The sequence below is a fragment of the Pteropus medius genome, unplaced genomic scaffold (genome assembly GCF_902729225.1).
Source record: "Pteropus medius unplaced genomic scaffold, Ma_sr-lr_union100, whole genome shotgun sequence".
Lineage (NCBI taxonomy): Eukaryota > Metazoa > Chordata > Mammalia > Chiroptera > Pteropodidae > Pteropus > Pteropus medius.
In genome coordinates, this window is record NW_024349802.1 from 16,922,985 (window position 1) to 16,936,103 (window position 13,119).

The 13,119-nt window shown below is 43.2% G+C and overlaps 1 pseudogene; it reads left to right on the top strand.

The window, feature by feature from the left end:
- The first annotated feature begins 300 nt into the window (after positions 1–300).
- LOC120581200 (ferritin light chain-like) lies at positions 301–5,362 on the top strand (annotated as a pseudogene).
- The last annotated feature ends 7,757 nt before the right edge of the window (positions 5,363–13,119 follow it).

The window sequence follows — 13,119 nt, forward strand, 5'->3', positions numbered from 1 at the left end:
TCAAGGCTGGAAGTGACCCTAGAGTCTGAATTCAAGGTTCCTAGTTGAGTTAGCAGGTTGGAAGTTTTGAAAAATGCCATGCTTCTGTCTTACAGTCCTGACAAATCCACTTTAATCATCATTTACCATCTCTCGCTCTAGACCCCTCTGTTAGTTACCTCTCCCCATCTCTCAACTGTTTCACAAGCTCTCACTACAAAACTTTTTCAAAGAACATAGCCCCAAGGACATGACCCCTGTCTTAAGATAGCCCACTCCAGGAAGACATAGGCCCTGTCCTAATTCACCACAGTCCAGCGCATGGCAGCTGTGATGCCTGGTAACACTATTGAGATCTTGGGCATAATGCAAGGGAAAAAATACTTTAAACTGGATATTAGCACAATTCCTAGGCCCTACAGGTCTGGGATTGGTTTCCCTCCCTCTACACACAGCTATAGTTCAAGGGCTGGCTCACCTCCTCCACTGAAGTTTTGTTTAATTTTCTCTTTTTCTCCTTGAGTCCAAGATCATACTCCCTAGAGAAAGCAGAAAGCAAATCCATTCTCCTCCCTAATCCAAGAAGAAATCCAAACTCATTTCTTCCCCAGGATGAATCACAATAGGAATATACTCCTCCCACCATGCCAGGTCCAAACAAGGCAACTCTAATGGTAGAAAGTATAATTCTCCACATATACTTATCTAGTCTTAAAGATGTGGGGGGGGCACTGAACACTTTCATCCATGATGAACTGAGCCACATCGTCTACAGCTCATGTTTACACCTCATCTTAGAAGAAAATTCAGTCTGTTGCTTGTTGAAAGAAATCTGTCTTGCGATAACTCAACAACAATATTTAAGCCAACGTATTTCCCAAGGGAAAAAATAGTGATTTCCTGGGATAGTCCAAATGAATCTACATGAAAAAAAAAAATGTCTCTGTAAGGACACAATCTTATTAAAGACATTATCAATGTGTGTTACTGGCAAAACAAAGCTATAGCTTAATCTGCAATCTTTGGCAAGGTTGGAGTGATTTTGTGGGTTCAGAGCTCCCTAGGGTATAACAAGCAGGCATTTGTCTTACATGTATATGATTACACACCTCACCAAGAGTGAGTCTAAGAATGTAGCTCAAGAAGAAACCCCAAGCCTCAAATTCTCTGGTGAAGCATTATGTGTGTTATAAGGAAGAATCTGATGAGCAACAGGCTGAAATTCATGTTGGAAAATGGTGCTTTCAGCATCAATACCCAGTCTAAGAAACAAATGGAGCCCTGTGCCAGCAAAGGCCGGTTTCTATCATCTTCGTTATAAAGAGACTTATCCTTGGGCCACAAAAGTCTCAATCCTCAATAATGATTCTGAATGCCACAGGGAGCTGGGGCTGAAGAGAGGATCGTGATTTATTTCTTGATGGCATTGGTTCTCTGGTGGCTGCACTCCTGAAAACCAAGTACCAGTACCAGGAGAGGCCTGCAGAAGGCCCAGGAACCCAGTAAGGCACAGGCTCCATTTCAGGTCTTGGAGCCTGTAAATGCTCCAGACAATAACTCCAGACAAGTCATTTCACCTCTCTGTACACTAGCTGGGAAACAGCATAGTCAACTAAGGATTGAGGTTGTGGTTTAATAGCTCGTTAACATAAAGGACCAGGGAGAATTGACAGAAGTCAGCTCATAACTGGGGATGGATGCAGATGGCAAGAGAAAGAAGCATGGGCTCCATCTTACAAATGCGTAGCTCCTGCTTGTCAGATAATTCTAGCTTCATCCCAATCACAGTTTTTCCTTTTCACATTTTTTGCAAAAGTTTAAATGAACTCCAGTATAATTCATTTGACAATAGTAACTATTTACTGTGTTATGGAACACCTTCGAGTTGTGGCCAAGGCCTGCCCTCTAGCGGTCTGAAAATTGAAATGCCTCTTATTATTAAATTGTGTTTGAATTGCATGATAATTTGTAATAGTTGGGTGATCTCTGCTTATCATGTTTTAGAATGTCAAGCTAAATGTGACTTTAAAATTCCTCTAGTCTGTCTCTTTTCATAATTCCATCCTTTCAAGACTGTACCTGACTCTTGCTTTTACAACCAGCTGCCACATGAAGAGAGCAGAATAAAACGAGATCACAGAAACTTCTCACATCTGACAAAATGGTTATATTTTTAAGGCTGACATTTTATCAGCAGCAACCAGCCAGGAAAGGGATACTCCTTGAACCATAACCTTTTAGGCTTAGCTATGAAAAGAAAGATTCTCATGTGACTGAGTGAAACTTCTAAGGTCACCCCCACCTCCCCAAAGCAGAGTTAATCAATAAAATACTAAGAATTCAAAATGATATTATCTAATTGAAGAATGAATAGAAAGCTACAGTCAGCTCTCAAACATACCATGAAGAAGCGGAGACAAAATGGTCCCAGATAAAGTGGGAAAGGTGTTCGGGTGGACCCATCTACATCATTTCAGAGAAACTAATAACAAAGCTGATCCTTCTTAAACATGAGCAAAATGAATAGAAGTACAGAAATCATGTGACCCTACTACAATAAAAACAAGTAATATATCAGGCAAGAAAGAGACAAAACGAACAAACAAAAAGGCCACAGGGAGAAAATAAAACTCAAAAGAGAAATGCTGATTTTCTTTGTTAGAAGGATGCAAGAGTAGAGAAGACTTCATGAAGAATATGAATTCAATAAAACAAGACCTCAAAGAAAAATTATAAAACAGTTGACTAAGATGAAAGAAGAGATTATAGGGCTCAGGAAAAAATTGAGAAGCAACACAAAGTTGTTAGAACTAATAAATCATAAAGGCAAAGGATAGAAAAATGCGGCTAAAATGGCATGGAGAGATGGCTGGGATAACCATAAAAATGAAAGACAACACAATTAAAGTAAAGATGAAAAACACAGAGACGAACGATTATTTAACAGAAGGACAACTGGCATCCTTGGAGTATAAAGAAAAACAAACAAACAAACAAAAATTCAAAGATATAACCCAGGGAGAATTTCCTGAAAGGAAGCACTGTATTCACAGATAAAAAGGGAGGGCAAACCTTAGGTCAATAAAAATTGATACAGAATAATCGAAATTGAGTTATTTCCTGGTTAAACTTGGTTAACCAGAGTTGAATAATAATAAAGAACTCATGCATGGAAAAACTATGGAAAGAAAACTAGAGTGAGAGATTGCTATCATCTGAATGCTTGTGTCCACCCAAAATTCATATGTTGAAATCCTAACCCCCAAGGTGATGGTGTTAGGAGGTGAGGCCTTTGGGAGGTGACTAGGTCATGAGGGTGGTGATTTCTTCAAATGAGATTAGTGCCCTTATAAAAGAGACTCTAGAGCGATCTCTCACCCCTTCCCCTCATGTGAGGTTACCCAAAACGATAGCCATCTAGGAAGTGGGCTCTCACTAAATACCAAATCTGCTGAGGCCATGATCTTAGAACTCCCAGCCTCCAGAACTATGAAAAATAAATATATGTTGTTATAAGTCACCAGTTTACAGTATTTTTGCTATAGCAGCCCAAACGAGCTAAGATAAACACTAAATTTATTTAATTTCACAGTTAAGGCTAATCATATATGGCCATAAAGGCAGCATAGAGGAATATCCATAAGTCCTAACAAATGAAATTAATATAAGCAAAATCTGGAGAAGTGTGATGGGAGAAAGAGTAAACACAGTTAAGTCTCTTAGCTTTTTTAGTAGGGTCAGCAAAGTACACAGCCTTTAGCCAAATCCAGCCCAGTATCTGCTTTTGTAAAGATTTGTTGGAACACAGCCACAGTCAGTACATTTACATGTTGTCTGTGGTTGTTTTCTTGCTACAATGGCAGAGCAGAATAGTTGTGACCAAGATCTTTTGGCTCATAAAGGCTAAAATATTTATTACCTGGCCCTTTACAGAAAACATTTGCTGACCCATTAAGTAACACTGAAATATCATCCACATATCTAAATTATATAAATACATACATATAACTAAAATGAAATATGTGGCTTAATAATTAGTGTCTTTTAAATTGTTTCAGTAATTTTTTTAACTGTAGAGGAATCTTCATTGAGAACATTTTTTATCCAACCTATATATGTATATACATGGACATGTCTAAAATAATGTTTATTAAATGTTAATACTTGTTATTTCTCAGGGATAAGATATGGAACAATTCATTGCTTTTTATGTTTGTGTAGTGCCTTGATTTTTATAACGAGGATGTGTAATTTTTTTAAAAAACAATAAAGTGATTAATTATACTTTAATAGAGCCAGTTTATTCCATTTCCAACCCAGCTTCATTGAAAAGATTAAACCTATTTGTTGGGAAATTCTTATACCCACTTTCTCTTCACCTCAAAATGTTGACATGTGTATTTTGGAAATGTGATAGGAGAATTTCTGTGCATTCCATAATCAAGAGCTGGGAGGTTCCTTTCCTCAGCTTCCTAGACCTGCCTTCAAAGGAGGGTTAAAGAGTCCTTGAACAGCAGGGGGCGCCCTCCTTCATGTTTATGTGAATGTAATGCTCCCCTCCTGTACCTGCCCAACCCCGCCACTTAAAGCAGTCACTGAACACCACTCAGACTCAGTTTCCCCACTTGCTGTTTCTCTGCCGAGCTCTTTACTCTCCCCAGCTATTTCGCATTAAGGAATCTTTTTCAATGTTTAAACCATGTTAACTGTCAGCTCCTGAGAGAGGCCCTCGCTGACCCTATCAAAAACTGACAAACTAGGCTGTGCCCTCCGAGCTCTCTCGGATCTTGCTTCAACACGTCTGGACAAAACAGACCCAGGGACACCCCTTACAGCCTCCGACCACCCCCAATTCCTTTCCAGTGGCAATCTCCAGAACCATGTATCAACCATGCTCAACCTCCGAGAACCACTAACACCGTTTTGTTGAGCTTAACTCCTTATTGCTCAGCAACCGTGAGCTCCCAGGTTCGTCAGAATTATTTCACCGAGGTGGAGGCCACCATCGACCTCCTGGTCAACCTGCATCTGCGGGCCTCCTACACTTACCTCTCTCTGGGCTTCTCTGGAAGGTGTGGACCATTGCTTCGGAGAGTTGACTAAGGAGAAGCCCGAGAGCGCCAAGCCTCTCTTGAAGATGCAAAACCAGCATGGCAGCCGCACCCTCTTCCAGGACCTGCAGAAGGCTTCCCAAGATGAGCGCAGTAAAACTTGTGATTCCATGGAAGCCTCCATGATCATGGAGAAAAACCTCATCCTAGATGAGGAGGTGAAACTTATCAAGAAGATAGGCTACCACCTGACTAACCTTTGCAAGCTGGTGGGGCCCGGCCTGGGCTGGGCCCAGTGTCCCTTACAAAAGCTCACCCTCCAGCACATCTAGGAGCCTTTGGAGCTCAGAGGCCTTTGAGGGACCCCTCTGCGTTTCCCCCTGCCCCCGCTGGCGTTGGGCTTCTGCCTGAGCCTCTCCCTTCAACCACTAGGCAGCCTGCTAACCACCTGGAACCCTCTCCCATGCTGATGACAAAACTGAAACAGTAAAGCTTTTTGCAGGCAGAAAAAAACTCACCTACTTTATTTTCTATCACAGTACAGTGTGTCTGGTCTTACTTGCACTTACCAAAGTCTGTAATAGTTATATTTGTTTAATCGCTTTTTGCCTGTCTCTCCTACTAGAGCCTAATTTCCACCAGAGTCGGGACCTGCCTGTCTTCTCGTTATATCTTTAGCATCTAGCACACTGCTTGGCACAATGCTTGGCATTAATCCAATTTGTTGGATTAATGAATGAATGGATTTGAAAAATGTGTGTACTGGCTGCTGCCTCAAGGCTATTATAAAAAGAAAAAAATGGGAAAGCCCTTGTTCCGGGCTTGTGTCCCCTCAAAATTCATATGTTGAAGTTTCAACCCCCAGTACTTCAGAAAGTGACTATATTTGGAGATAGAGCCTTTAAAAAAATCAATTAAGTGAATATGAGGCCGTTAAGATGGGCTCTAATCCATCTGATTGATGTCCTTATAAGAAGAGGAAATTTGGACAGAGACACCGGGGATGCACACACAGAGGAGAGACCATGTGAGGTTTTCTTACAGAAGGTGGCTCTGCAGGCCAAGGAGAGCAGCTTCAGAAGAAACCCAAACTGCCAACACCTTGTTCTTGGACTTCCGGCCTGCAGAACTGTGATAAAATAAAGTTCTGATATTCTATCCACTCGGCCTATGGTATTTTGTCATGAAAGCCCTGGCAAACTAATACAGCCCTTTGTGGATTAGACTAAGTGTAAGTAACGACTTAATATTGGAAAGAAAAATGGTTGGACACTCATGGGGGATCACAATGGCAGGTGTTTCAAACTGCTCAGTTGAAGCGACAGAACTTGAGGAGCGAATTTCTGAAGACAGAAAGGCAGGGATGACTTCACAATTGTGTGGTTCAGTGCAAAATGAAAATGTGGGGCCCCATGTTCAAAATGCAGGAAAATGCCACTGAAAGTACTAAAATATAAAGCTTTCTCATTCTCCTTTCAAGTTGAGAGTTCTCTCTCATACCTTAAGGTAGTTTACATTTGCTATTAGATGTCGATCGAAGAAAAATTTAAGATTAGCATGAATTTTACCATTCATCTTTATATTGTGCAAGATTAGTGTTCGAGGCAAATATGAGAATAGTTAGCTTGATAGCAGAATCGCTGAATTTGCACAATTTTTATTTTATAGTTCACACATGTATATGTATTTCCTTCTTCCCAGAACAGTGGTAATGCTGCAAAAGAACTAACTCAACTGTTTTTATCTTACGTCTTGATATATGTTCATTCTAATAACACTGCCAACCTTCACATTCCTAGTGAGTAAAGAAGGACTGAGAGGAAAAGGAAGGAGGGCAAACAGGTTGCCCTATCTTTCCCTTTTTTCCTATGTCATAATTTTCAGCCTAAGTGTTGGCTAATACCCGGAAGTAACGTGAATAAGAAAGAATGTGATGGGGATCCTTGGTCATTTGGGTTTCTTAGAACGCCATTGACTTCTTTCTGTGTTCAGAGCAAATTCTGATTTGAACAGAAGTGTGGCCTCTCGGTGGTAGGTGTGACACACTTGCCTTGTCCTCACTTTGAGTCTCACTGAACTTCCGTGCATCATGGGTGCAGTTGAATTCTGTGTTTATGGGGCATTCTTGAATGCTTATGGGCCGCAAGGATATGTAAGTATGTTACAAGTATCTCCTCTGTTCACATGCATGCTCCATTGTCCCACCAACAAAATGTAAGTTCAAAGATAAAATCATTGAGTTTCAAGAAGGCCACAAGACAGCAGAGACCCTGAGTGTGGGCCCTTGTGCAGTCAAACAGATCTCAAGCCCTTGAAGCCAGCCCTGAAAAAAGAGAAGCCATCAATCAAGAGCAAAGAAATCAAGTGGGCCCCCACCGACTGCAAGCAAATTCCCAAAAGAATAAGCATGCTGCAGAGGTCCCTAAAACCTTCCTAAAAAGAAGTACAAAGTTCAGTGTCCAGCCCTTAAGAGAGGAGACAGGAATTAACAATCCCTTACTACTAATTGTCACTATTGGCGTGTAGTATCCCAGGTCCAGTGGGCTTTGCAAGTGAGACTGAGAACCTATAAAACACAAAAACCATTTCTCTAGGGAAACTGTATTCCTGAATTCTTACAGACCAACTTGCAAATCTTTGGGAACCCGCCCTATTTCTAATGTAAAAACTACTTGCGCTTGTGAGTCTGGGGAGAATATTCAGCTCTTTAACAAGGCAGAGCCCAGTTCGATGCCTTGCCAAGACCATGAAGGGGTGGATGGAGGCAGCCAGGTGCGATGGAATCCCTGGGCTGGAAGCCTGGAGACCCCGCTCCGTGATCAACTCTGATCGTATGTGTGTGACAATCAACTCACTCAGAGTCTTATTTCTCTCTTCTGCAAAACAAGAGAGTTGGACTCGGTGATTCCCAAAGGGCTCATACTGAGCTAAAAATAACCGGAACCAGCAAAACTTTGTGTGACAGAGAAGGCAGAAAGAAAAGAGTGACAGAGTCACATGGAATAACTTGACAGTGCAAGTGAATGCTTTTAGAAACAATGTGGGTTGGTCCTAACCGGCTCTTCACAGGTCTTGAAAGTTCCCTGGCTTCTTATGGTCTGCCTTCTTCCAGGCCACGGGAATGCGGGCTGGGCCCCTGCCGCCAGCAGCTTTTCCAGCCAGCTTGTTTCCTGTCTTCCCACCTGGAGCTGTGTCTTCCCCGCTTCCCACCCCGGGCAGTGCCTTTCCCCTCACTACTCTCTAATCCAATTCACGACCCTGGGCCAGAGGAAGATCCTGAAGGACTTGTGACTGCTTTTCATCACTCTTTTTTTTTCTTACTAACTCATTCTTGGCCTCTGACCGCCTTAAGTTTCTAGGAACATGGCTGGAAGCAAAGCAGTCTCGTGGCAACAAGTTTTGGAAGCAAGTAAGGTGGGGCGATTTCGTGGGTTCTAGCTTTGATGCTAACAAGCTGACTTTAAACAGGTACCTCCTTTCCGTCGTTATTGTTTTTCTTTTCCTTCCCATCATCTCTTCTTAGGTGACATGCTGTTTTGTTTTGTTTTTTACCTTTTTTTCGCTTGTGAATACACGCTTCTTTTATTATAAAATCCTGATATTTAGGTGGAACTGACTCATACCCCAGCTCTATGAGCAGAGGCTCTCACTGTCCCCATCCACTTGGCACATCTCATCTCTCTGGCCACAGTGAAGGATCAGGGCTAAGAACCAGACCCGATCAGAGCCAATGAGAAAACTTGAGACCTGTAAAAGGGCTTCTGGGGGAGAAAGAAGCCAAAACTACCCCTAGATCTGAGCCAGTAAATCCCTTTGTTTATTTAAGCTAGTGCAAACTGAGGTTTTGGTCACTCGTAAGAATAATAAGCCTATCTGCTACCCTTCACTTCTTTGGACCTCAACTTCTCCTACTGTAAAATGGCTGTTTTGTGGAAAAGAATTAGCATGAGTCAGCATAATGAGATTATCGTTTCAGGAGTGACCGTAAGTCCAGGGTGGTAGCAAAGACAATTTTTCAAAATGCCAAGGACTGCTTTCTTCACCCAGTAAGCATCGGATCTCACAGTATTGTGTACATGGTAAATGGCAGCCTTTAATATACATACATATATATATATATATATATGTATGTATATATTCTATATATATTCTATATATATATATATAAAAGGCTGCCATTGACCATGTACACAATACTGAATATATATATAGTTATAATTGTTCACAAATAATTCTGTATATTTAACCAAGGTCTCTCTTTTGAGTCTCAGATACCATATTCAACTGAATGCTGGCTACCTCCACCTAGATGTTTTACAGTCATCTCAGCCTGGCAGGTTCCAAACTGAACGCGGGTCCTCCAAGCCAACCCCCTTCTGTGTTCCCAATCAAAATTAATGGCTCCACCATTCACCCATTTGCCCGAGTCTGAACCTCTAAGTTGTTTGTTCCTCCCTCTCATCCTTCATAATCCATTCCATCTGCAAGCCTCGTGAAGTCTGCCTTCAAAATAACTCTCGTATTTTCACCTTTCTCTCCAACTCTCCTGCCACGGCTGTATTATGGTCCACCGATATCCACCACTGAAAAAGATTTCTAATTGGTCTGAAGGTAGCTCTTCTAAGTTCTGGTTTCAGCCACTTCCCCTCATCCCTTTGGACCCAGAAGTAGAAACAGCTCTGCTGCTACCACCCCTGGGTGACCACGTGATCCTTTGTCGTTGCTCTTTGTAAATGAATAATCTCTACATTGTTCTAAGGAGAGGATCCCATCTGTTTCTCACCGGGACCCCAGCCCTTACACATCTTCCCACGGACCACTTCACTCTCCACAAGGCTGGGCCCTATGATTCTCTCTTCTTTCTGCTCTTCCAACTCTAGACTTCTGATCATGCAGCCTGGAAGAGGAGATGGAGGAGGAAGCTGAGAGGCTCATGGCGGCAAGGCCAGTTTTGACTTTTAGGAAACCTTGGGAATTTGTGGGGAGAGAAGTCTTTCGAACCCAGCTGTTGCCGGCTCTCTTTAGAATGTAGGAGTCGGTCCTCTTTGGCCATTGTTTGGGGACCTACATGTCAAAGCTGGAGCAGTAGGAGAAATATGACCATCCCCTTACAGATGGCTTTCTGGTGCAGGACTTAAAGAAGCCTCCAAACACACAGAGGCTTTGTCGCCATAGATCTTTCTAATACTAGTTGATATTTTCCATTTCTTAGGTCTCTTACTGAAGTTTTGCCTTGACTGTTTATGCGTGGGCGTGCTTATGGCTGTTCTTACCTGGAGGCAAGACAGGTGAGGGAAACAGAGCAAACACACCCCATCTGACTTGGTTGGTAGTGATTTTTTTTCTGCATCTGAGAGTGTCACATTTGTGTGTAGCACATCACAGTTTAACCAGGGCTTTCATTCCCCATTGGCTGGCATATGGCTGAGTAATCAATAAATGTTTCGTAAATTATTAAGTGAATCTGTAGAGACATTTTCCCCTCTTCAGAATAATCCTGTGGAGGGGGATTACCATTCTCACTCTACAGAAAAGGAAACCAAGACCCAGGGTGGTAGAATAAATTTCTTGAGACCACACAGCTGGCTGGCAACGTCGGCAGCTCAAACCTAAATTTTGTCCAGAGCCTGGCTCCCTGTCAGAAGGGCACAGGGCTCCTGGATGGGTCGGAGGTCGGGTCATGGGTCATGTGCCTTCCCCAGCAGGCACTACCACGGTGGGGCTGGGAGCTGCCAGGGGGAGTGGGTGGGTAGGCAGAAGTTCAGGCTGCTAACCAGCTGGGAATTGAGCAAACGGAAAAAGAATAAGACCTCTCTGTGCCAGGACTCCAGGGAAATGTTTGTTGACTTTTTGCTTCGTATCGACTACTTCCAACTAGGCTTTGAAGCTAATATTTTGATACAAGGGCTCCCTGGGGCGGCCGGGAAGCTTACGCCTTGTCGCTCTGTTTCTCCAGGCAACCGCAGATCCGCGGCAGCCCCAGGATGAGGCCCGCATTACGCAGAAAGTGGAGGGAACTACGGAGAAAACAGAGAGCGCTCCGGGAAAAGTGGAGACAGAACAACAAGAATTAAAGGGCAAAACAAGGGCCGCTGCCGGGGGCGGGGCATCGGCCTGCAGCTCCGGGCTTTGGCATGCCGAGGATGCCTCGCCCGGATCCTTCACCGCCAAATCGTCCTTGGTGACACTGACGCGGCAGGGGTCCGAGGGGGAACCACTAGCGGCCCCAGCTCTCAGCCACATCCCTGAAAGTGGACTTTGTGGTGGAGTGACCTGAAAACTTGGATGTGGGCATTCGCTCCCCTGCGCACCGTCACTAGCAGAGTGAAAAGTCTGTGCTTCTTCACAGAGCTCCCAGGGCTCCTGAATTCGTCTCCATCTCCAGCAATTTTCTTGAATCTGGGCATTTATGCAGGTTTCTCTCTCCTGGGCTAACTCATGTTTATGCTGAGGCTTGACCTTCAATGTCACTTTCTCTGGGGATATATCTCCCTCACCTCATTTCTGCCCCAGTACTACGTCCAGTGTTCCCTCATATGTCCCCACAGTGCCCTGGACCTTTTATAATGTCCACCCTGCCAGCTCCACTGGGGGTATGTGTGTTGCATCCTGGGCTCTATTTCTCACACAATGGGGAGGTCCTGGCACTTAGGAAGTGTCCATTAAGTGTCTGTTGAACAAACAAGAGGGATAAACAGACAGCATCTCAATAAGAACCTTCCAGCTCACCAAGCAAGAAGGGAAAGGGAAATAATCAAGTGGGGGGATTAGAGCAAAGAATTTTTCCTTAAGGACAAAAATCCAAAGAACTAAATGGCCTGTAATTTAGGGGTCGTCAAGGAGTGTATTATGCCCTTGATAATTATGCAGTTATAATCACGTCTTAATGGAAAGAGAAGCCTTCTTGGGAGTAATGGGGGGATTTGGAGATGTCTTTCCTTAGAAATAAAAGTGGAGAATCAAAATCTACCAAATGTCTGGATATGTCCAAAAAGAGATCACACTCAAATGAGTGAGAGGACAAGGCAGCCAATGTGGGCTGACAGAGTAGCCTCGACTAGAGGAAGAAGCTGCTTCTCAGCTCCAACTGTCAAAAGGCAAGAATGCAGGACACTGGTGCCCGATTTTCCCAGGGAAGCCAGAGTCTGAGTGTGTGTGTGTGTGTGTGTGTGTGTGTGCGCGTGTGTTTAAATCTCCCCAACTTGTTTCTATTTTTTATAGTTACTGATTAGGCCGGAAAAGCAACTTGTACGAGGCCCAGAAATGCCAGTGCTCGACCTTTATACCAAGAAACCTGGCCCCACGTGAGTCTGTTTATCTAAACCTACCGACACCGAAGCTCCAAACAACATGATTCACCCAGAGAAAAAGATCTACACACGAATGACTAAATGAGGACAGAGACGCGTCTGGATCGATTATTGGCATAGAGTAGGTGGTCAATAAATAGCTGTCCCGTGACAGAAAGAATAAATTAATAAGGTACTTTTGTAGTTCAAGATTTCTACCACTAGATGGGGATGTTCATTTTTCTCTGCATAGAGAAGCATTGTTTTGTTGGTGATTTCTGAGTGGGAGGATTTACCGTAGAATCCAACGCTTCTCCAGAAAAATAACATCTTGTATTAAGACAGTTTTATGAGCATGTCTACCAGTCATGCATACTTAGCTTGAACATCCCACAAATACCAATAACTGTTTTCTCATTGTCTTTGCTATGCCTCCTCACTTCCCACGCCAGTCAGCTCTGGGTACAAATAAAGTTGTGAGAAGCAGATGGTTTCCCTTTGAGTCAGTAACATCAAGGTTAGAAATAGAGGATGATGGCTACATGGTAGAGGAGGGAGAGGTTGGTTATTCAAAAAGCTCACAGTCTTTGGGGATGCATAGACCTTTAATCCAGTTATAATACAATGTATTTGACACTACAATGCTGATGTGTAGATGATGCTTTGTGAACCCGTAGGAGACAGTGACTATCCAGTATTGGTTGAGGAGGGTGCAGGAAGTCCTAAGAGGAACAGCTCATGGGCTGGATGGACCTTGAAGGAATTTACCAAGGTACCAAGCCAGGAAGAAGATGCAGTCA